Genomic DNA, 26,025 nt, shown 5'->3' on the forward strand with positions numbered 1-26,025 from the left:
TATCCTTAGGAAAAAAAAGATGTTTAACTCTTTACTCATACTTTACATAAGAATCAATTCAAGATAGATTAGAGACTTAAATATAAAATACAAAGCTATAAACATTTAAAACACAATATAGGGGTGCCTGGGTGGCTCGGTGGGTTAAGCCTCTGCCTTTAGCTCAGGTCATGATCTCAGGGTCCTGGGATCAAGTTCTGCATCAGGCTCTCTCCTCAGCAGGGAACCTGCTTCCCCCTCACTCTCTGCCTGCCTCTCTGATTACTTGTGATTTCTCTCTGTCAAATAAATAAATAAATAAATAAATAAATAAATAAAATCTTTAAAAAAATTAAAAAAATAAAAAATAAAAGCAATACAGAAGAACATTCTCATGATCTCTAGCTAGGGAAGATTTTTGAGAACAATATATAAAAATATTAATCGAAAAGTCTTGATAAGGACAATGTATTAAAAATTAGTTCTGTTCATTTAGACACCACAAAGAAAATGAAATAATAAGTCGAAAAAGGGGAGAAGATATTTATAATACACATGATCCAGAAAGCATTAATACCCAGGATATACAAACAAGTCTCAATAACCACTTTACTATATATATTCTTTTATATATGCCAAATATATATATTTAAAATTATAAAAATGTATTTAAGTGAAATAATTTAGGAAGTAACATGACAGAGAAAGCATTTGCACTAACCATAATTTCAGACAAAATAATTTCAATGCAAAGATATTTAAAAGGAAGAAGGAAATTCTGATATTTGTATAATTTCTAATACTTGATCTTATACAATTTCTGATATTTTATTTTATACAATTCTGATATTTTACACTTAAAAATGACAGTAATGCAGTAAACATTACATATATGTATGTATATGTACATATCTCCTGATAGAGGAGAAAAGATGTTTATTTGTATAATTGAAACACCCATAAGGAGAAACAAAATGTGGGTGAGTCTTCAGATAGAAATGAATGAGTCCAGTAGTCAAAAATTATTATGCCTATGGAAAATTAAGTAACATAATTAGCAGTTATTATTTTTTTAAAGATTTTATTTATTTATTTGACAGACAGAGATCACAAGTAGGCAGAGAGGCAGGCAGAGAGAGAGGAGGAAGCAGGTTCCCTGCTGAGCAGAGAGCCCGATGTGGCACTGGATCCCAGGACCCTGAGATCATGACCTGAGCCAAAGGCAGAGGCTTTAACCCACTGACCCACCCAGGTGCCCCCCAACATAATTAACAATTAAATCCAAATATATAGTAAGCATAATTTAAAAATACATTTGGACAACTTATAAAAATCAATTATGTATTTATACATTAAGTACATAGGAACACTCAATGAATTTCCAAAATTTGCTATCATAGAAGCCGCATTGATGACAATCATGCAATAAAAACTTAGAAAATGCTTTTATTTTACTCTAAATTTTTAATTTGGAAGTGTAAAATTAAGAAGTAAAGGGTAATAAATGGAAGCCCTTCATATCAACACCAACCAGAGATCAGCCATACAGGGGCCAGGGAAAAATATCTAGCTTTTGGTCGCATTTAATTAAAAACAAAAAACAGTAAGAAAAAAAAGAAAGAATCAAGCTTTCAACCTAAGAAGCTTCTAAATGAGTAACAACATCCACCCTGATCATTACAGTTACTGAAGATAAAATTATTGAAATGGGAAAAAAAGCTAGTAAATTTGACCCATAAAACCAAAAGTTGAATGTTTGCAAAAAACAGTAAAATATTTGTCATATATAATAAAGAAAAAAGAGAAAGAATGGAAGAATTTTTATTTGATACAAATAAATGTATCAAATTGGTAAGACACAAACATATTTTAGAACATTAAAATGAAGAAGTACAACATTAAATCTAAAAATATGTAATAACATTTCAAGGATTTAGCCACGCGCACTCGATGTGAATTTAAGTGTGTAGTAATCTCTGTCTTTCACAGTCTAAGGCCCTGAAGAAAATAAACTGAAGACTGATGCCAACTCAACATGACTTCATATGCCACCTCTGGTAGTGTTTATGGTCCGTGTCTCCCCAGTGTATTTGGGTAAGTTCTGCTGAGCAAGATGTTGGCAATGTTTCTAATGGACTGTCAGCATTTGATTACAGATGCGCTTTGTTTGGCCTGCATAGCATTTACAAATTATTTCTGAATTATTACCAGTTTTTTAAAAAAAGAAATCCAGAGATCTTACTTAAAAATCTAGGTTTCTGGGGCACTTGGTTGGCTCAATCAGTTAATGGTCTGACTCTTGATTTTGGCTCTGATCATAATCTCAGGTTCCTGGGATTAAGCCCGGCATCAGGCTCCGTGTTCAGTGGGGAGTCTGCTTGAGATTCTCCCTCTGGCTATCCCCCCACCCCCTTAAAAAAATCTAGATTTCCATCATAGTAAAACTGGAGTTAGTGAGGGTTGGGTGGGGCCTGTGTTTTTCTACCTCCTGCATCTCCTGTGGAGTGAGGGGGCCTCAATTTTAATCCCACTTCTGCCACACACCAGCAGGATTGTTTTGAGAAAGTTACCCTACTCTGAGTGTGTCAGTTTTCCATATTTGCAGGGTGGAGGAAATATTTGGCTTACAAAGTGATGGTTCAGGTTCATGGGTGTTAACTAAGGTAGAGAACATGGACACATCAACTAGTAGTTTCCTCTCTACCCTTTGTTATTGTTCTTATATAAAATCACTGCCAGCTGTTATTTAGTCGTAGAAACAAGATGTGCAGCACAATTATTTGACAGAACATTCTGTAGTAAGTCATATCCTCTGCTTGGTTATTTGCACAATGATCTGCATGCTGTTTGATTTGGGTTTAATCTCATGATTAAAGCCTCTGCTGGTTGCTAGCCATGCACCTTCTCACTAGCTTGTGAACTCAAGACCTGTTTCTTTTCATGACCTCCCCTAGCCTATCTTCATCTGTCATCTCTCTTCATTAGACTGTAAGCTTACCTAGGCCCCCCTTAATCCTCCATTTTCAGAATGTTGGGCAAATCTTGGCATCTAATAGACAACTCATTCATATTTGCTAAGTGACTGATTTTAAGAGATTGTTATATACAGAATTATATATTACCTATAATTATCTATAGTTAAATATAAAATATATAATTAATATATTTATATTATGTTCCATAATATGAATATAAAACTAAACATATAATTATAAAATTAAAAATATATTATGAGACAGAAACAGTGTATGTATAATTTCCAAGGCAATTTTCCTTTCAAATAATATGAAAAATTGTTTCTTTACTCCTTAAAGGATCTGTTATTTCTTAGTTCATTTGTTCTTTCATTTTCTTTTAAAACATCATTTGCAACAGAAGGAAAGCATATAGGACAGTGTCTGGCACATAGAAGGAATTTATTTGCTCATTCAACAAATTGATCTCCACTATTGTAATCACAAAGCAGTGTGATTTGTTGATTTGTTAAAATATAAAAAATAAGAGGCACCTGGGTGGCCCAGTTGGTTAAGCGTCTGCCTTCAGCTCAGGTCATGATCCAGGAGTCCCAGGAAGGAGCCCGGCATTGGGCTTCCTGCTCAGCAGGGAGTTTGCTCCCTCTGCCCTCATCCTATGAGTGCTCTCTCTCTCTCTCTCTCTCCCTCTTTCTCAAATAAATAAACAAAATCTTTAAAAAAAAAAAGTAAGCATAAAAAATAAAAATTCAGTGATTATCAAGACATGCATAGAAAGGTTGCACCAGGACCTACAAGGAACTGGCTGAATGGAGGGCTGATTTGATTTCAGCAGGAAGAAGCCATGATGAAATAATCTAGCACACCATTTACCAGACTGGAACACCCACCACAGGGTTTTCCAGGGAGAACTACCTTGTTTTCAGCCTGCTGAAGATCTTGGGAGATCTGCTGGCTTGCACATCAGTAAGGTTCAGTGCTTGCAGATGTCGTTGGTCCCAGAGCTGTCATACCCGTGTGATTGTGGCCCGGAAAGCAGATAGGAGATCATCAGTTACTTCTCTCCTTACTTTTGCGAAGAAATGGCAGTGAGTGTGCACATGTGTTATGGTTACTGGCTGGTGTGATCTTGTAAGAATCAGATTTCACAAGATGGAATAGGGAGTAGGGTAAAGGTGTGAATGCGGAGGAAAACGAGCGTGTTGTGAAAATTTTAGCAGAAGTTGTAAAGGTTATGATACAGGTTCTTGATTTTTAAGAGAGAAGATTGTTTTGAACAATTGCATTTCCTTTCTAGTGGAATGACATTTCTCCCTTTCTCAACAGAAGGTTCTGTTTTTCTTTTTGTCATTTGAGAACACATTCCCTGATTTCACAATTACCCATCTGAAAATTGCATGGGACCTGACACATGAAAGACACTGTGGAGAACATCCTGAAGGTGGGGTCTTCTTTGCACAGCCCCTACTTAGTACAGTTCATTGTCGTGGCAGCTGAGGACTCTTCTGTGCTGAACTGTAAGGGTTCTTGTCTGATCAGAGCTGTGCTGGGTGCTGCTCTAGACCTCAGAGGCTGTTGCTCTTGGGTGGCAGATCCACGGAGTTGTCTGAGTTCAGAAATGTATGAAAAATAGAGACATATGGAGACGGAAGAAGAGGTGACAAGTTTTGGGTATGTGTGGAAAGCGTTTCTTGAAATAGCATGGTTTGACATTATTGCTCCACTTTCGCTTTTTCTTTTAATAATCAAATTTCAGTTCAAAGGCTTTTACATTTGGAGAAAAAAATTTTTTTTTTCATTTCTGTAAAATCGGGCCCAAAGCCTCGGGTTTGTATTAACATTAACAGCAGTATAAAAACAAGACTGTCTCGCAAAATGTAAATTTCCTCCCCCCTTTTCTGTCCATTTTTCTAGTTAATGAAATTTCCAATGAACTTGGGTTGGCTAAGGGGTGTTTAAAATCTCATGACCTTTTGGGAAAGTACAATACTAGGAGTCTAAATACTTGGAAGGAAATAATATTGCTTTTCAGGGAGCAAAAGTAATTGTTTGTCAATGACAAATGATGCTGGTCATATAGCCAATTGTTTGCTTGCTATATAAGTGCATTTATTCCTTTCCCATTTAATGGTATGCATTAACATTCCCAAATCAAAAATGATGGGGATAGAGTAAGATTCCACCCACTGCAAGCACAGAGCAATAGCACATTTTTCAGGGTGTGTTCTATGGGCAAATGGGAAGTTAATAGATGTTAAATGCTAATAATAAATAAATAAATAAATAAATAAATTCCATGGTCAAAGTTTTGGAATTTTGACTAAGCCAAAGTTTGCTGCAACTCATCAGGAAGGAAGCTATAGTATGCAGAGATTGCCACACTGATTTGGCCCCAGGACCAGAGATCTGAAATCCTCTTTTGATATGAAGTCAGACAGGTCTAGGTTGACCCCTGTGCCACTTTGGGCAAATCATAAAATCTCTTTGAACTCTGGTTCATCAGCAAAATGGGTCCAATAGCGCACACTCCATCTTTTTGAGAACATTAAATGAGGTAATGCATATAAAACACTCAGCAAAGCTACTCCATAAGAATAAATGTTAATTTAAAATTATGCCTTTATCCCAAATTTTGGAGTAGGGGTCTATAGTGAAATACCCATATGCATGGGACTAGGATTTAGAAGCAGGTCCTGCTACTTTCTGACTAATCTCAATAAACCTCTTAACTAAAAGAATTGGGTTCCTGATGCCTTCACCTTAAAAACACCATCATCATCATCATCAATGTCATCATCAAAAATAACTACAACAACATCTGTGCTCATTTACAAAGCACATTTATGAGAATCAAGTTAATTTTAAACTTGTTTTGGAAACTCTCAAACATCATGCCATTTTATCCACCAATTCTTCAGTATGTATCATTAATACTTCATACCGAAATTTACATCTCTCTGTATTTGCACATACTTACCATGCTATTATTATTCCTGAAAAAATTATCAATAATTCATCAACATAATGTAATGTTAGTCCACATTTCTTTTACCCATATTGTCTCAAAGTGTCATTTTTCCATTTCATAAGATTGGGTAAAGTATCAAGGCAATTGCACATACTGTGTATGTTGTTATATCTTTTGAGTTCACTTTTATTTGTAACCCTCTCCTTGTCTTTTTCCTTCCAACCCATACCACTCTTTTGTAAGAAAAAGTGGGTTATTTTTTTGCAAAATGTCCCATATCCTGGATTTTGCTGATTGCTTCATGGATGTGTCTTTTAACTTGTTCTATCCCCTGTATTTTTGTAGACAGGTAGTTGGATCTAGAGGTTCAGTTAGACACTGGTGCAATTTTTATATCTATCTATTTAGATAGATATAGATATATGGTATATCATGTATCTATATCTATATAGGTATCACCTCTTCTTTATATAGATATATACAATATATATCATATCACCTCTTCTTTATCCATTCATCTGTTGATGGACATCTAGGTTCTTTCCATAGTTTGGCTATCGTGGACATTGCTGCTATAAACATTGGGGTGCATATGCCTCTTTGGATCACTATATTTGTATCTTTAGGGTAAATACCCAGTAGTGCAATTGCTGGGTCATAAGGTAGCTATATTTTCAACTTTTTGAGGAACCTCCATACTGTTTTCCAGAGTGGTGGCACCAGCTTGCATTCCCACCAACAGTGTAGGAGGGTTCCCCTTTCTCTGCATCCTCACCAGCATCTGTCATTTCCTGACTTGTTAATTTTAGCCATTCTGACCGGTGTGAGGTGATATCTCATTGTGGTTTTGATTTGTATTTCCCTGATGCTGAGTGATGTGGAGCACATTTCATGTGTCTGTTGGCCATTGATGTCTTATTTGCAGAAATGTCTTTTCATGTCTTCTTGCCCATTGGATTGAATTATTGATTGGATTATTTGTTCTTTGGGTGTTGAGTTTGATAAGTTCTTTATAGATTTTGGATACCAGCCCTTTGTCTTATATGTCATTTGCAAATATCCTCTCCCATTCTGTTGGCTGTCTTTCGGTTTTGTTGACTGTTTCCTTTGCTGTGCAAAAGCTTTTAATCTTGATGACACCCTGATAGTTCATTTTTTCCCTCGATTCCCTTGCCTTTGGCAATGTTTGTGGGAAGATGTTGTTGTGGCTGAGGTCAAAGAGGTTGCTACTTGTGTTCTCCTCAAGGATTTTGATGGATCCCTGTCTCACATTGAGGTCTTTCATCCATTTGGAGTCTATTTTTCTGTGTGGTGTAAGGAAATGTTCCAATTTCATTCTGCATGTGACTGTCCAATTTTCCCAACACTATGTGTTGAAGAGACTGCCTTTTTCCTATTGGACATTCTTTCCTGCCTTGTTGAAGATTAGTTGACCACAGAGCTGAGGGTCAATTTCTGGGCTCTTGATTCTGTTCCATTGATCTATGTGTCTGTTTTTATACCAGTACCATACTGTCTTGATGATTACAGCCTTGTAGTAGGGATTGAAGTCCTGAATTGTGATGCCACCAACTTTGATTTTCTTTTTCAACATTCCTCTGGCTATTTGGGGTCTTTTCTGGCTCCATATAAATTTTAGGATTATTTGTTCCATTTCTTTGAAAAAACTTGGTGGTTTTTTGATAGAGATTGCATTAAATGTGTAGATTACTTCAGGTAGCATAGACATTTTCACAATATTTGTTCTTCCAATCCATGAGCATGGAACATTTTTCCATTTTTTGGTGTGTCTTCTTCGGTTTCTTTCATGAGTACTTTGTAGTTTTCTGAGTACAGATTCTTTGCCTCTTTGGTTAGGTTTATTCCTAGGTATCTTATGGTTTTGGGTGCAATTGTAAACAGGATTGACTCCTTGATTTCCCTTTCTTCTGTCTTGCTGTTGGTGTATGGAAATGCAATTGATTTCGGTGCATTGATTTTATATCCTGACATTTTCTTGAATTCCTGTATGAGTTCTAGCAGTTTTGGAGTGGAGTCTTTTGGGTTTTCTACGTAAAGTATCATATCATCTACAAAGAGTGAGAATTTGACTTCTTTGCTGATTCAGATGCCTTTAATTTCTTTTTGTTGTCTGATTGCTGAGTCTAGGACTTCTAGTACTATGTTGTATAGCAGTGGCACTAGTGGACATCCCTGCCATGTTCCTGACCTTAGGGGAAAAGCTCTCTGTACTTCCCCATTGAGAATGATATTTGCTGTCGGTTTTTCATAGATGACTTTGATGATATTGAGGTATATACCCTCTATCCCTACACTTCAAAGAGTTTTGATGAATAAAGTGATGCTGTACTTTGTCAAATGCTTTTTCGGCATCTATTGAGAGTATCATATGGTTCTTTTATTAATGTATTGTATCACATTGATTGATTTGTGGATGTTGAACCAACCTTGCAGCCCAGGAATAAATCCCACTTGGATGTGGTGAATAATCCTTTTCATGTACTGTTGGATCCTACTGTCTAGTATTTTGGTGAGAATTTTTGCATCTGTGTTCATCAAGGATATTGGTCTGTAATTTTCCTTTTTGATGGGGTCTTTGTCTAGTTTTGGGATCAAAACTGTTGGCCTTATAAAATGAGTTTGGAGTTTTCCTCCCATTTATATTTTTGGAACAGTTTCAGGAAAATAGGTATTAATTCTTCTTTAAATGTTCAGTAGAATTCCCCTGGGAAGCTGTCTGGACCTGGGCTCTTGTTTTTTTGGGGGGAGATTTTTGATGACTGCTTCAATCTCCTTGTTATGGGTCTGTTCAGGTTTTCTATTTCTTCCTGGTTCAGTTTTAGTAGTTTGTATTTCTCTAGGGATGCATCCATTTCTTCTAGATTGTCAAATTTGCTGGCATATCCAATTTGCTCATAATATGTTCTTATAATTGTTTGTATTTCTTTGGTGTTGGCTGTGATTGCCCTTTTTATTCATGATTTTATTAAGTTGGGTCCTTTCTTCTTTCTTTTGGATAAGTCTGGCTAGGGTTTATCAATCTTATTAATTCTTTCAAAGAACCAGCTCCTACTTTTGTTGATTTGTTCTACTGTTCTTTTGGTTTTTAGTTCATTGATTTCTGCACTGATCTTTATTATTTCTCTTTTCCTACTGGGTTTAAGGCTTCTTTATTGTTCTTTCTCTAGCTTATTTAAGTATAGTGTTAGGTTGTGTACTTGAGACCTTTCTTGTCTATATACCTTCCTCTCAGGACCACCTTTGCTCTATCCCAAAGAATTTGAATAGTTGTGTTTTCATTTTCATTTGTTTCCATGAATTTTTTCAATTCTTCTTTAATTTCCTGGTTGACCCATTCGTTCTTTAGTAGGATGCTCTTTAGCTTCCATATATTTGAGTTCTTTCCAACTTTCCTCTTCTGATTGAGTTCTATTTTCAAAGTATTGTGGTCTGAAAATGGGTCACAGTGATCCCAATCTTTTGGTACCAGTTGAGACCTGATTCGTGACTCAGGATGTGATCTATTCTGGAGAATGTTCCATGGGCACTAGAGAAGAATGTGTATTCTGTTGCTTTGGGATGGAATGTTCTGAATATAACTGTGATGTCCATATAGTGTATTGTGTCATTTAAAACCTTTATTTCCTAGTTGATCTTTTGCTTAGATGATCTGTCCATTTCAGTGATGGGGGTATAAAAGTCCCCTACTATTCTTGTATTATTGTTGATGTGTTTCTTTGATTTCATTATTAATTGGTTTATATAATTGACTGCTTCCATGTTAGGGGCATAGATATTTAAAATTGTTAGATCTTCTTGTTGGACAGATCCTTTAAGTATGATATAGTGTCCTTCCTCATCTTTTATTATAGTCTTTGGCTTGTAATCTAATTTGTCTGAGATAAGGGTTGCCACCCAAGCTTTCTTTTGATGTCCATTAACATGGTAAATTGTTTTCCACCCCCTCACTTTAAATCTGGAGGTGTCTTTGGGTCTAAAATGAGTTTCTTGGGGCTCCTGGGTGACTCAGTTGGTTAAGCCTCTGCCTTTGGCTCTGGTCATGATCCCAAGTCCTGCATCAGGCTCTCTGCTCAGCAAGGAGCCTGCTTCCCCCTCCCTCTCTCCCCATCTCTCTGCCTACTTGTGATCTCTATCTGTCAATAAATAAATAAATAAAATCTTAAAAAAATAGTTTTTGTAGACAGCATATTGATGGGTCTTATTGTTGTTGTTGTTGTTTTTAAAATCCATTCTGATACCCTGTGTCTTTTGGTTGGGACATTTAGCTCATTTACATTTGCGGTAACTGTTGAAAGTTATGAATTTACATTCAGGGTGACTATTGAAAGGTATGAATTTAGTGCCATTGTATTGCCTGTAATGTGACTGCTACTGTATATTATTTCTGTTCCCTTCTGGTTTGTTACTTTTAGGCTCTCTGTTTGCTTAGAGGACCCCTTTAAATATTTCCTGTCTGGCTGATTTGGTGTTTGCAAATTCTTTTAAGCTTTGTTTGTCCTGGAAGCATTTTTTTTTTTTTTTAAATCTCTCCTTCTATTTTCAATGACAGCCTAGCTGGATATAGTATTCTTGGCTGCATATTTTTCTGGTTTAGTGCTCTGACTATATCATGCCAGTCCTTTGTGACTTGCCAGGTCTCTGTGGATAGGCCTGTTGCCAATCTAATATTTCCACTATTGTATGGTACAGACCTCTTCTCTCTGCTTTCAATATTTTCTCTCTGTCACTAAGACTTGTAAGTTTTACTATTAGATGATGGGGTGTGGACCTATTGTTATTGATTTTGAGGGGGGTTCTCTGTGCCTCCTGGATTTTAATGCTTGTTCCCTTTGCCATATTAGGGAAATTCTGTACTATAAAATTTACTCCAATATACCTTCTGTCTCTCTCTCTCTCTTTCTTCTTCTTCTTCTGGGATCTCAGTTATTCTAATATTATTTTGTCTTATGTTATCACTTATCTCTTGAATTCTCCCTTTGTGTTCCAGTAGGTTGGTTGTCTCTCTTATCCTCAGTTTCTTTTTTCTTTGTCATTTGATCTTCTATATCACTAATTCTCTTTTCTGCCTCATTTGATTGCACCTCATTAATAGCTTTTTTGATTTCAACTTGGTTAGATTTTAATTCTTTTATTTCTCCAGAAAGGAATTTTCTAATATCTTCCATGCCTTTTTTGAGCCCAACTAGCACCTTGGTAATTGTCATTCTCACCTCTAGTTCTGATGTGTTACCAATATCCATATTGATTAGGTCCCTAGATGTCAATACTGCCTCTTGTTTTTTTTTTTTTTTTGTGGTGAGTTTCTCCACCTTGTCATTTTATCCAGATAAGAATAGATGAATGAGACAACAGAACAATAAAAGGGTGGTGAGGACCCCAGTAAAATATATGTTAACCAAATCAGAAGAGATCCAAAACTGGGGGTAGAAGTAAGGGAGAAAGATAATAAAAAATAAAATAAAAAATAAAAAATATATATATTAGACTGGTGAATAGAACAGAGCCACACACTTGATTTTGGGTGTATTCCGGTCTCTTAGAAGAAACTACTTCCCAAAATTTTAAAGAAAGAAAAACTTATATATATACAAAAATAAGGGTAAACATGATGAAGAGTTGGACTATGACTGTAAAGATGAAAATTTTAAAAAATTCTAAAAAAGGTATAGATAAGTTGGTTGAAAAAAGAAAAAAAAGAAAGAGGAAAAAATGTCATCAGGTTGGAGAGTAGAACAAAGTCATATGCCAGATTTAGGGTGTATTTTGATCTATTAGAAGATAGTAATAAGTAATCTTCTCGGGTTCACCCTCAGTAGCTTTTGTTCCCTGAACCCTTTCCATAGAGCTTTGGAGGATGGGAATGAAAATAGCCGCCTCCCAATCTCTGCCCCTGTAGGAACTGAGAGCTCAGGGCCCCACTCCTCAGTATACCTTCAGAGAAAAGCAGTCAATTCCTCCCACCTCCCTGGTTTCCCACTGCACTCTGAGCTCACCTGGCCTGTGACCGAGTGTTTCTATCTCTGGTGCATGGCCCTGTTTGGAGTCTCCAAACCCAGCTGATTCCTGCAATGTGCTCCTGCACTGCTCCTTCCAGAGGAGGAAGGTGAGTCTCCCTGGATCTGCCATGTGTAGGGTCCTTGCTCAAAGAGTAGTGGTCTGTGTCTTGGATGGTTTAAGATAACTCTGAGCTGAGAGCTCACTCCTCACCTCCATTTCTATAGCTGGCTTCCCCAGGCTGACACCTGGCAGTTCTGTCACACCGGAGTCTTTCTGTGACCCTGCAGGTCCTGAGACCACACTGTCCCTCTGAGGGTTCCACCCCCTGCTTAGCCTCTGTAACCATGTCCCCCAGTGGAGCAGACTTCTGAAAGTTCTGACTTTGTGCTCCACTGCTCCACTGCTTGCTGGGAGCTGGCCTCTCCCACTGCTGTCTATCTTCCTTTCACTTCAGATTGACTTATCTGCATTCTAGAAAGTGGTCAATTGTCTGTTCCTAGAATTGCTGCTCTTCTTATCTTCCAGCTCCTGTTGAGTTTGTAGGTGTTAGGAATGGTTTGATAACTAGCTGAACTCCGGGGACCTGATGATATTCCAGTCTACTCCTCCTCCATCTTGCTTCCTCTGGTCCAGCTATTGTTCCTTGAGCACTTATTATGGGTCACGTTATTACCTTATTTCAACTTCAAAATGACCCTCAACTTTGACTTTTATTATGGTCACTATCATTCCCATTTTTAAGGATGAGGAACTTGAGGGGAAAAAGAGGTTATTACACAAGAGCTAAGTGTAGGATGTAGAATTTGAATCCAGTGTTTATGGTTTTGCCCCAATATTTTGCTGCCTATGATATTTAGGTAAATGTTTTATAAATGGTAGACCTCCATAAAAGGTTAGATATTTGTTTGGTGGAAATAGCATGGACTCTAGAGTCAAAACAGCCTCTATTTACCTTTCGACTTCATCACCCCCAGCCCTGTGGTTTTGGGCTCCTAATTCCTATTAGTCACAGTTTTTCAGTCAAGAAAAGAGAAATAATGATGTGTAACTTGATGAAATTTTGTGAGTATTTGAGAAAGCATTAGAGTCTATGGAGACTCTAGCACAATGTCTGAAAGCATAGATTCTAGATCAATGGTAACTATTATGCCGGACCCCTCACAGTCTCTTGCATACTTTCATACTCAGTGAGTTTTTTTTTCTAATTTGATACTAGGTAGTTACTCTCAAGGAATGGAGACAAAGGGGTAGTAGTGGCAGGTTGCATTATTACAGCTAACCCCAGAGATACAGATCTAGTTTGTAAATTCATTTATCAGCTCATCCCCACACCATTTATTTCTTGCCCATGCTGTTTGAGAAACTTGGAGAGGCACTGTCTACAGGGCAAGCAGGATCACAGGTGGAGCGTGTCCTCGAAGGGCTTCACTTCTGCAAGGTGACTGGTATCGATGTGTTTCTAACAAGTAGGTACCAATGCTTCCCATCCATCCATTTGCCAAAGTAGGCCAAATGTCACCCAATACATGCAATTATAACAAAAGTATAAACTGCACAAACCACCAGTGTCCTGTACCTTAAAAAAAAAAAACAAAAACCCATCTTTGGTTGATAGAGCTGAGTGAATTTTTATATTAAGCAAATAAAAAGACATTTTGTATATACATTTCAATAGAATTACAAATTACTCAGAAATAATTTTCAACTTGTTATCTTAAAAGGGGATGCCAAGAGCTTTGACTTCTTTTGGAACGTTCATTTGCCATAATTCTTTTTTTGAAACTCATTAAATTTTAACTAGATGCACACACTTTCTGCTCAACTTGGGGGAAAACATATTTTAAATATCTGTCAAGTCTGTCATCATTGCTCATAGAAATGTACCTAATTGTAAGCCTCGAAATGCTCATCTGCTCAGAGGAATGCGAACATGTCAACCAGAGAACATGCAGGGGATGCACATGTACAAATAGAGGGACACAAAATCTTCTCAGAAGTTTCCCGGTGCCTTAAAACTGGAAGGCTCAGTTTGGAAATTTTTCACTCAACCTTACTAAGGACTTGGGGGGTGGGGTGGGGAGAGAAAACCCACTTATCTTAAAGATTCATGATTCAAACGCCTGATAGAATCTGCAGTTTCCATAGTGCTGGGCTCTAGATTTCCCTTTAATGTAATTAAGCCTCAAGATTTATGAATACAACAGGCCAGAACTTGATCCGTGTTCATTTTCAATTACTGCAGTGAAAGGGCCCTATCCAGATGTCTCTATTTACAGCATTCAGGCAGGCCGGACCAGGGGCCGAGGGGGGAGGGCCCACAAATTGTCACACTTGTTAATTCTTCACAGAGGATACTCAGCCGAGGTCCTGGCTTTGACCCTGTGACAAAAGGCTGGGGGCCCCCGGGGCAAGGGCATCAATGCTTCCAGGGACAACACGGTGACCTACGGGGGTCACTCCCTCTGCTTTGTAGGTATTTGTGTAATAATGGGGTCCATTCCTTATTTTTATTTCTGTTACAGTTCTGGGAGCATCCAAGGGAAAAGACTGGCTCTGATGTGAAAGACAAACATATATAATGAGAGCATCAAGTGTCCCCTGGCAACAGTAACCACGATAAAATGCTACAGGGGAAATACACAGTATGCAGTGACCCACATAATCGGGCCTATTTTGGGAGCATTGTTTTATTTTTCTTTTGAAGCGTGTTGTGTTTTTTTTTTCTTCCTTTTTTCTTTTCTTCTTTCTTTCTTTCTTTCTTTAAATATTCCCAGGTCTGCAATTTAGTTTTGCTGGGATGATTGGAACACAAGTGTCTTATCTACTTGTTACAGTTATAGTCCTGCTCATGTGCATGTGGATTTTCAACCACCAAATACCCACCTGCTAGGGCGGCCTAAAATATTCCATTTTATTCCCTTTATTTTTGCTTTAAAATATTTCTGTGCTTTCTATGACCATTCTACAGGTTTCTTAGACGTGTGCTAAGTGTTTTCTTACACTGATGTGGGCGCTGGCATTGAGGTATCATTTTAAAAGGAAAATCCCACACAAAAGGCTTAGAAATAAGAGCCCAGCGGGAGTCTCAGAACCTCTAATGAAATGAACTGCAGCCAGTAAAAAGCCCCAAATCCTACCCCACGCTTTTCCTCTGTGGCGTGTGTCCGGTCCACCATTTCATAGTCTCAACTCACAGACCAGAGTCGTTACCTTGTGAAAAAGAATGAATTGGGATATTGCTTCTGCTGAACAATAATTGGCTGTTCTATTAACGGGATACTCAGGAAAATGGAATTGTTGGCCAATTCTCTTCCATTTCAGGAGGCTGTTTCGTGAAAGTATTGCAAATCTCTCCTTGATGAGCCCCTTTAAATCAATTTTGGGTTTCTTTTTTCAGTCATGACCTTCACAGGACTCAAATTCATTTCTGTCAATTTAAAGAGATTTGAATGGAACAAGGGATCATTCAAAAATAGAGGTTTTTTTACCCCCAGATTTATTCCACTCTTGCCCCTCAGACCGACATCTCTTTTTTTCTTTAAAAATTTGATTTAATTATTTAATAATTTTCTTTAAAAATTGATTTAATAATTCAATACTAAATCCAGTCAGATTCAGTAACATTTCTCCTGCTGGCTCCAGTGAATATATTTCAGATACAAATGGCATCATTTCTGACCATCTAGTATTTCCTCTTTTGGAAGGTGCGTCGTACGAGGTATATAGGGCCCGAGAATAAGGGCTCTGAAGCTTTTTGTGACTAGTCATTCCTTCTGGAAAGCTGTTATCTTGACAATTCCAGCAATTGATCTGAACATTTTATAGAGGCACTTGTGATCACTCCGACTGTACTGCGAGGAAATCCCAGTCCTGTGGTATATATTGGAGCAGTTTTCCTCAGAACAGCACTGAGACCATTCGAATGGATGGGGATATTTCTTTCATTAAGTTGTATTTACTTAGTTCTTTTGCTATTTCTGATTGCTCTATTGATTATCAGTACATTTTGTTTTCTAAAGTATCTTCAAGTTTACATGGATTTGGTCTTCCTCTTCTTGTGGCCTCTTTCCTTCTCTCTCCAGTCTTTTCCTCCTTCTCTCTTGTTCTCATTTTCTATTAATCTCTGGATTTCTATGTTTTTGGTTATGACGATAACGACCATGTAAAATGGTTGTATAGGAAGGGCCGTGCACCTTTTTCCCTTCCTCACATACCCTTTGGTTTTTTAAAAAATGCTATTTTGAATGCAGTATATACCTTTGCATAATTTTGTACAGCTAATAATAATTATGGAAATTTCCGTTGCAAAAAAGTCCCCACAGCTTCAGTTTTGTGCCAGAAAACCTTTTGTGTAAAATCCCTTGCGTTAAAATCCCTGCTCAGGCAAGATCCCTGCTCTCTGGAGGGATGTGATACCAGGGTTGGGCTCTAGGAGGCAGAGCTATGGCAATGTATCCCCAGAGGACACCAGGAATGCGAACCACTCTCCTGTAAGGTTCTCTGAAAATGCAAAGGTCAGGCTGGAGAAGCCAAGTTCAGTTAAAAGAGTGGACACAAACACGTCTGGAGGGCTGGCATGGGCACAGAGCCAACTCAGAGAACTTGGGAGCCCCGCCTGCAGAACTCTGGGCTGGGGCCATTCTGAGAGCTGGGGGTCACTGAGATCCTTATAATCATCAATGGTGTAGTCTCCTGTGTCTTACTCTGCCTCTTGTCTATTGCATCCCATAACCCCTCCACATTTGGGGCCTAGGTGGTCTTTCTAAAATGTATCTTTGCTTTAAAAGTCGCACCTTGGCTTCAAACTTCTACTGCCCTCCCACTGGCTAGAGGATAAATTCCAAACTTCTTTACAAATTTGTAAGGTCCTTTGCCATGGTAAACCCTGCTTCCTCTCCAGGTTTTTTCTGCCACTAAACTCACTTTCTTCTCACTTCTGCCATTTCTCTGAACTATTTTTTTTTTTTTCTCTGCACATGCCATCATCTTTCTGTCATTGTATATGCTGCCTTCCTGCTCATCCCCCAGTCTGAGCTTCGTTTGGACGGAGCTTCCTTTAGGAAGACTTCCTGCACTTTCTGGTTTCCCTGGACCAAGTAAACAACTCTCCTCTAGTATAGCAGTTGTGTGGGACACGTCTATTGGATTTTCTCTTTCACTGGTGGGTTCAGAAAACCAGAAGCACATGGGTAGAGAATGCTGGGTGTTTGTCAACAGTAGAGACAATATAAATAAGCCATTTATGCCTTATAAACATGGCTACCAGAAAACCCCCAAAACCCAAAACTAAAAAGCCAACAAAAAACGTAATAGAATGTGGCATACAGAAAACGATCTTCTTGGGGCTCCTGGGTGGCTCAGTCTATTAAATGTCTACTTTCAGCTTGGGTCATGATCCCAGGGTCCTGGGATCGAGCCCCACATCAGGCTCTCTGCTCAGTGGGGAGTCTGCTTCTCCCTCTCCCTCTGCCTGCTGTGCTCCCCCCAGCCCCCACCCCGGCTTGTGGTCTCTTTCTCTCTGTCAAAGAAATAAAGAAAAGAAAAGAAAAAACCAAGCTTCTTAAAAGTTCTTAAAACTTAAAACTTCTTAAAAGTTTTAAAAAGTGTTCCTGCATCCCGCTTGGCATTTGGCTATAAATCATGAGTTTTGTCTGCGCTAAATAACTGGTTTATGCCAGATCCTCCTGCTGTATCCAAGTAGCTGCTTGTCATCTGCTGCTTGATGGAGATCAAATGATCCTGGTAGCACTGTGTGTTGTCTAAGAGTCTCTAGGTTTAAATGAAGGCTGTGTACCCTTATCTAAGAAAAGTACATGCCTGCTGACATCAGGCTTTTACCATCATTATTTTGGAAACTCAGAGACCCATGTTGATTATTATAGAAATTTTCAGATGGAAGATTGTTGTATTGAGAAAACAAAATATTTTCCCAGTCATTGAAAGGAGGATTTGGCTAGGTAGCACTTTAGAAATAGATCTGGGCTGAGATCAATTTAAATGCCACTCCATGCTAAGTATAGAAATTAATGACGATTCCAAACGGCTCTAGGCTGTAAGACAGGGAAGCAAAGTTATCTTTTAGAAATGTCATTGACAACAAAGTTGTACTAGACTAGAATCAGGGTTCAGTTGATGTTCTTTTCCAGAAAATTAATGTCTAGTGACTTTATTAGATGTTGTTTCTCTTACTTTGATCTCCCGTATTAGATACACTTTCATCAGCTCATTCATCTAACCACTGATTCGTCCATCCATCCATTTACCTATTCATTCCTTACCCTCCCACCCACCCATCAGTCTGCCATGTTTCCTTCTATCCATCTCTGCATCAGTCCATTTATCACACAGTAAATCTTTTGTAAGCATCTACCCAGAATGAGATATTCTTAGTTACAGAGGAGATGAAAGAACAAGCAAAACAGTCTCTCTTCTCAAAACGCTAAAGGTCACTAGTGGACTCTTAGATCACCACAGCGGGGTCTTAGATAGACTAAGGGTAGACTATGAATGTTGCTGTGCACTGGAAAGCGTGAAGCATGGTGCGAACAGTGAGGTGGGTGGAAGGGGGACCTGGGGTTGTGTGCAGGGGAAAATGGTGGCTCTGGCTGGAACCATAGCTTGGATAAAGGGACAGAGGTTCTTCAGTGCCAAACAAAAGAGTGTGGAGAAACTTTGGTGATTTCTTACAGGGGAAAATAATGTGAAGGCTAACTAGTCTTTAGGAAGATCAATCCAGTCGACTGGGGAGATGGATTGGAGGAGGGGATAAGAGAGAGATAAGAGGCAGAGAGACCCGTTAGTGCTTCAAGATAATTAGGTTGGCTCTGATCTGGGTCACTTACAACACATGGACTGGGCCACAGTTAAGTTAGGGGACTTTCCCATTCAACCTCCTCAGGTATGGTCACATGTCAGGATAGAAGAGAGAAGTTATGGTTATGTTATTCTTTTTGGCTTATGTTTAAGGTTGACTTTCTCCTAGATATTTAGGAGAGGGATTTGTTTATTCAAAAGAACTGTTCTTGAGCTAAGCATTCAGGTGGCTTTTGCTTAGAAGGAAGATAGAGTTACCAAGCATGAGTTGGAGAGTGGGGGAAGGAGAGGCCCTTTCTCTTAGTAAAATAACATCAACCTTAGAAACCAACCTTTTGTCCTTGCACATACTAGTTGTAATATCTTTTGTGTAAGTACTGTGAAAACAAATAATTGACTCATTAGTGATGTAGCTTTGAAACACAGCATACTGGATATGGAAGGCTAAAACAGAGGTGAAGAATTTTGGAACAATTCTCAAGGTCACTAATATGAAAGAAAACAAAATTGGAATCATGCAAAGTATGGAACAGTAGATTCTTTTTATAGAGCCATAGAATGTTTGTAAAGTTACTTCAGAGAAAAAATGTCTTCACTGTCTTGGAAGACAAATTGTTTCAACTCCCTGCATACATCAGTAAACACAGCACATATATGAATAAACTTGCCCCTTTTTGGTAGTGGGCCACTGCAATGCTTTCTTCAATGTTAAGAAAACGTCTTGTCCCCATGAATTTATTATCCCTGCATAGCCCTGTTGAAGATAACCAACCTCAAACCTCATTGCAGAAATGTTTTCTGGCTACCACTGGATTTTCAGTCTCTCAAGAAAATTGTCCTAATATGTTGAGCTCAGCCCAGGGTTGGCTGCTTGTTGTCCCCTGAAATGCACTAAGCCTTCGGTTCATAGAATGATCTCTCAGATCTTGAGGGCTTGCCCAGCATTTCAGATCAACTGAAAAATTCTGGGAGTCAAACTCTTTTTCTACACTGTTTTTATGTCAACTTCTGTATTATGTATAAAATGCACATGTCTTCATGGAATAACACACATTTTTATTACTAAAAAAACCAGCAGCCAAAATGATACCCCACCACACACATGCATATGCACTCAGTTGCAAAAAGGCCAGGAACAAACATTTTCAAATGAAGACAAAGGTGCCTTAGGAATCACTGCTAAATCATTGGGACCCATCGGAGAATGAGGACACTTGCAAGAGAAGGCAGAGGGGTTTTCTCTTCCTGGAAACGGGGGCGGTGGGGGAGATTGAATAAAATTTGGCACTTTCTCAGTGTAACAGCTGTGCCTGTCTCCACAAGAAAACACCATCAAGCAATTCGTGAATTCATGTTAAATAATTGCTCTTCACGTAAGGTGACTATTGTGTTCTGTCCCTCATTATGAAAATCTTGTGGTCTGATTTTCAGCACATTTAATCCTGTTCAAAACCAAATTAAACTCTGAAAGCATATGTTACTGTAAAGTATGAGTCACAGACTGTCATGATATTTTGCAGAAGATTATTCAGCAGCTGTCTTAAAAATAAAAAAGCAAAGAGCTACATCTACTCTCTGCTTGTTATGTGCCAGAGCCTATATTAACTGATTCATGGGCCAGCATTAGGGGAGTGTGGCGGGAGAGGCAAAGCTTTGCATTCAGAGGGTCTGGGATTAGAACCCACAACATCACCTTTTACCAGAGAAGAGAGCTCTCCTGATGGGAGGCCTGCTTCACTGTCTAGAAAATGCTGGCAAGAGATAGTTGGCTGAGCCTCCCCTGGGCTGACCCTACATTCCCCAGACAGTGCTGGGAGAAAGGGAGGCTGTTAAAAAGAAGTCACCTAATGGCTCTGGTGTCTCAGACTGTGGCTTCCTCTCAGTAGCAGGGTTGAGTGGTTTAAAGGACACGTGAGACAATGTGAATATTTTGTTACAAAATGTATTAATTTCATTGACTTGACCAGAATCTGCAAGAAAAGAAAGGGGTCTCTGATGCCAAGAAGTTTTCGACAGGCATGCTTAGATTTATAATATAAACAATTACACCCTTCTAAATATATATTTTTTATTGTTTCTTTTGGTTTCCATAAAATATCCCCCACCCCCCCAGAGAAAGCCTATACCCCATTCAGGGTACAGGGCTACCTACCTCGCCAGAGTAGGCTTGTTCGTGGCCATCTTTATCACCATGAACATCGTGGTACCCTAGGCTACTCTCATTGCTGGCCGTGAAGCTCTTCTTCAGCTGAAACCAAGTATATACAGGTCTGCTGGGCTACTGGGGTTGAAATCATGAAGTGATCCTTTACTCAAATCCATTACCTCTTACAGACCCATGTGGTCTGACATTCAGAGGTCTCCACTGTCCTTGTATATTTGGCGCTCCTATTTGGTGAAGATTGGCATTCTCTCAGATTGTTAAAAAAAGTTTCTTTCTCAAACAAACTTTAACTTGTGAGTCAAAGAGCTAACGCATGTGGATGCCTGGCACATGTAGGTGTAGGTGTTTGATAAATGGTTGCTTTGCTTTTGTTATTAGTCATTGGAGGTCACAGAGCTAGAAAGGAAGGAAGAGATAAATGAAACATGTCAGGCTCCAGAGCCCATGTTTTACCCGCCTCACATACGACTCAGCCTCTCCTGTGAAAAGAAAAGCCAAGTTCACTCTTTTGATATAGAGATTGGTATCTCTCAAATTTTGTTCCAGTTTATCTGATAAACACCACAGAGTGTGTTTGTATCACAATGATATTTATTTGGTTATTACTGTATAGTTGAGGTAAAATAATCTTAGTGTTTAATTGAAAGGCTATTAATAAAACAGGGCTTGGCTGTGTTCAATGCATTTCTCATTTTGATTTTGAAATATGACATTTTGCTTGTGCTCATTCAAAGGTTAAGAATTTGGACCTAGTTAAAATGTTAGTGAACAGAAAGAGTTCCAGAACATGTGATTTATAAGGCTGGGGTATCAGATGGTGTTTGCTGCCTTGGTAACAAGTCCAGTTGTGGCCCCTGTGTTTATGTGTCATCTTACTTAATTATGCTCTACAAACTCAGAGCACCCTAGTTAGTTGTGAGGGCTCATTGCCCTGATCACTCAACCCATTATCAGGAGAAATAATACTGGGCTCTCTTATGACCTGTATTTATACGAGTAGAAGCAGTGGATGGAATTCAAATGATCAGGGTTTTTTTTTTATGATTTTATTTATTCATTTATTTGAGGGGAGGGGAAAAAGGGGGAGGAAGAGAAACAAGCAGACTCCCCACCGAGCATGGAGCCTGACTTGGGGCTTGACCTCATGACCCATGAGATCATGACCAAGATCCGATGCTTAACTAACTGAGCCACCCAGGTGCCCCTCAAACGATCAGTTTTATGTCCTTTCTCTCTCTCTCCCCTTATCTTTATCACTTTCTAATTGTCCATATCGTAAATTTATTTTCTGTAATTTTATTTTTGGATAATTTCTGTATTTTATAGTATACCTGATGATACTATCAAATGGGAGAAAAGAATAGAGGGTTCTCTAAAGAATATATTGCTATAGTTTTGTGTGATCAAATTGACAGTAAGTCTTCCTTGATCATTCCTGCTTTTAAAATGTTTGCTTATTGAGAAAGATGAATAGGGTTAAACATATATCCCTCCTAGAAGAGTGTTATTGCTATAAAAGAGTGATGATTTTTTAGGTACACAGAGAGTTGATTAGTCGCATACGAGCTTGTATCACGGATAAGACTGGTAAATGAATCTGCCAATGTTCAATCGAATGTTCAATAGAACGGACGAGAGAGGTTGGGAACCACAGCATGGTCTTTTGTTGTTCTTCCATCTTGAAAGGAATTAAGATATTAGTGAAAGCTCCTGGGGGTATATTTAGAGGTATTTTGAGGAGAGATTTTAGTGCAAATCCCTTATTTAGTAGCTGAGTATCCTTGGGACAGTCAGCCAATCTCTCATCTGAAGAGAGAGCATAATACCTACTCTGCAGGGTTGTTGAGATGTACTCAGTAAGTGCTGATCCCTCTTTTTCCTTAACCTAGTGCTTAACTTCTAAGACAGTGAATGGATGTGAGTTTAGAGAGTCTTCTACTTTTAACCAGATTTGCCAGACAAAGGTTGCTCTGATCCCTATGGTGAGATCCTCTCTGGAAGTAATTGTCAGTGGTGCCAGTCTTCCAGCTGTACTTGCTGGACAATGTTACAGCCCCAAATGTTCTTCTTGCAGCTCTTCTCTAGGCATTATCTAGAACGAAGATGGTAAATAGAGGCATACATTCCTCATCCACATGGGACTTGGCTGTGCTGTTCAGAATCATGCAATCAGTCATGGTGCTCTTTCTCTAGAAACCTGGAAAAACTCAATGTCCTGATAACATTCCAGGCAGCCAATACCAATTGATCTGAGTTGATGTTCAGGTTGGAGGGGATTTACTCTTCTGACCAAACAGCTCTACAGGAAAAAATTTATAGCACACACATTTGAACACAATGATGGACACTCAGCAATAGGCACAAAAATATTTCTACCTTTTATTTACACAAGTACAGAGAAATTAAATGAGTTACTTGAAATCCCAAGTTGGCTACAGAACCAGGATTAAAACTGGGGGCTCTTGATCTCAAAATTAAGGCTCCTTTTGTCTAAGTTTTCACTCTGTGCTTATGAAAAGGTTGCCTCCCTGCCAATACTACATGCTGGATGACAAGATGGCAGTAGTCCTGGGGGATTCAGATGTCAGCGAGGATGTTGGATTAAATGGTTTTGAGGATGTCTTCTGGGCTCCAGATTCTAATATTCTCCCAACACTGTCACTGAGGAATGCAATTTCCTAAACAGGAAAAGTCTCAGGAAGTAAGTTCCATGTCCGGAGCTCATTTATAATTACATATGCAAGACACTAAATAAAATTTTGGTTAATTAGCTTTTCTCTGGTTTCATGAAGCACAGCTAGTACTTCTGACCATGTCAGTGTGTTTGCTCATTGAAAGGTTGTGAAAATGGTGAAATTTGGAAAGTAAGGATTGCTCTATAAATACTTTTACTCTTTTAAAATCAAGGAGCTTCTAAATGCATGAGAGTGATCATTTTCTTCTTGGTAGTGGAGAAATCTTATTCCTCTAAATATCATTTTTAGATAGGCTCTGTAAGAAAGTTGGCAATTGAAGATAATTCATGACATATCAGAAGTGCACATCTGTCCGTTTCTGACCACAATGAATATTAAGTAGATTTTCAAGTTTTTTATTATGGGTAACACAGTGATGTTCTTATTGAACCTTAAAAGCCATAGTGAGCCTCTCTTGTCTCCCATCTTCCCCTTGCAGCGCTGTAAATCCAACTTCTGCCTGTCCTATTGTTCAGAAAAAAGCAGCCATATTGTGCTGATTGGTATTAAATTAAAGCAGAAAGAGTGAGACACAAATGTGGAAGCCCATCTTACCAGCAGGGATACCGCTATCTTTTATTTTGCATTTTGGGAGGGTCAGAAAGTCATGACAGGCATCTGACCTCTGATAACCTCTTTGGTGCTTCTGCGCGCAGTTTTTGGGGGAAGAACTTAATTAAATACAATTGAATTTCCCTGCTAACATTGCCACTGAAAAGACTCCTTTTAAATGGCTTGGTGTTTGCTGGTGAGGAACAAACAAAGATGCTTCTTTTGTTCCTCAAAGAAAAGTTAGCATATGTTAGTTAAGGATTTGTGATTTCTTTGACTAGACTGGCGGGTTCCTAAAAATTCAATGAGTCTTCTGAAATGAGACCCACAATAAAAGATAAAGCATACAACTAGCTAAAACTCTAACTCTTCTTATGCATGATAATTATGGTGGAGGTTAGTGTTTTTAAGACTTCACTATGTTTTTTTGTACTCAAAGAAAAATGAGGACCTTAGATTTATGATGAAGTTGCTAATATTTGGCCACAAAAAATATAACTGGTTTGTCTCTTGGATTCTCCAGCTACCAGAAGAAAAGAACTGCCGGCAGTTGTATATCTAGTACTTTCTGTTAGGAAACCATTAACAAGAGGTGTTGACAGAAAGAATATGCAGTTTTTGGTTATGAACAATTTATCATGCATATTAATGCTGATAGGAAGCTCATCTACAAGTTACAGTTTAATAAAAAGCAATAACCATATAAATATGTGGGTTAAAAATCCATTTTCCCATTTTGATAATGGGAAAGTCCATTTTGATAATTACTAGGTAGTTATTTGTTATTCTTAGGGTTCTGAAATCAGAGGAACTGAAGAATCAATTTTATAATCAAGACCTAGAGAAAGAGTGGGTTATTTTGTTCAAGTTTGAGTCTTAGTGCTCATTTTGAGAGGAATCAGGTTTGTGTCTTAGATGCAAAGAATCTTTTAATCCCACATGATTTTGTTTTCCTTGAAGAGAGGATTAGAATGAGAAACTGATGCTTTTGAATTTAAAGTTGACTATTGTGTGTCCTAAGCCTACTTCCTTGACTCACACCCTCTTCCACTATTTGAGCTTTCTCAGGTCTCTCTAATTATTTAGAGGGTGAGGGGAAGTCAACACTTGACCCTGCTGACCTGTCTGGCTTCTGTCTCATCTCTTGTTTAATACTCAAGGTTGAACTGCTAAAAGTAGTGTGTGCTACACCCACAGCTTTTCTTTCCATGTCACTATCTCTCTGGAGTCTAGTCTCTAGGTTCACCCATGTGGGGTACTATGTACCCCAGCTGAAGCTTCCAGCTTTGGGGCCACCATGTTAGGTTGAAAGCATGTACCCTTAGCAAGGGTTCTAAGCCAAAAGGATAAATGGAGGCTGAAATCCAGGTGCATTTGCAGCTCCATCAAACCCTGTCATGGGGATGTATCGGTGAAGAGAGGGCAACATTTTGTGTTTTGTAAATTGCCTGAAGGCTCCACATTTCTATTTCCCTATTTCTATAAAGAAATGCTCACACCCCATCATGGCAAATGTAATTTTTTTTTTTTTTTTTTTTTTTTTTAGTAGCAGTTAAATGACCTAAGTGAGGATTTCAGAGTTCTCTCTTGGTTTCCATTTTCTCTTCCAATCTCAAGGAAAAGCAAGTATTTGCTTTTAGCATAGTTGATCCCCGAGCACTTTGCAAATGTTTCCACAAAGCCAGCTGCCCTTTATAGATCCCCCTGGGAACCTTTCTTTTGGTTACTAACCCTTAAGCACCCACAAACCCTATTTGCGAAGATATTTGTCATACGGGAAGGGTCCATGAATCTTCACATTTTCAGAGGAAAATGCTTAACTTC

At 38.5% G+C, this 26,025-nt stretch overlaps 1 protein-coding gene across 4 annotated transcripts in view; it reads left to right on the forward strand.

Moving 5' to 3' along the window:
• Positions 1 to 26,025, forward strand: part of CUNH12orf42 (chromosome unknown C12orf42 homolog) — a 134,835-nt gene that overhangs the window by 21,621 nt on the left and 87,189 nt on the right. For 3 of the 4 annotated variants that reach the window (XR_006608032.1, XM_045084776.1, XM_045084777.1), the window contains exon 2: positions 1,969 to 2,073. The exons of the other annotated variant lie outside the window; for it this stretch is intronic. The gene's annotated coding sequence lies outside the window, so the exon portion shown is untranslated. The remainder of the gene's footprint in view (positions 1 to 1,968; positions 2,074 to 26,025) is intronic. 4 annotated transcript variants of the gene reach the window in all.

The sequence above is a fragment of the Mustela putorius genome, unplaced genomic scaffold (genome assembly GCF_011764305.1).
Source record: "Mustela putorius furo isolate JIRA1106 unplaced genomic scaffold, ASM1176430v1.1 tig00000788_pilon_pilon_pilon, whole genome shotgun sequence".
Taxonomy (NCBI): Eukaryota; Metazoa; Chordata; class Mammalia; order Carnivora; family Mustelidae; genus Mustela; species Mustela putorius.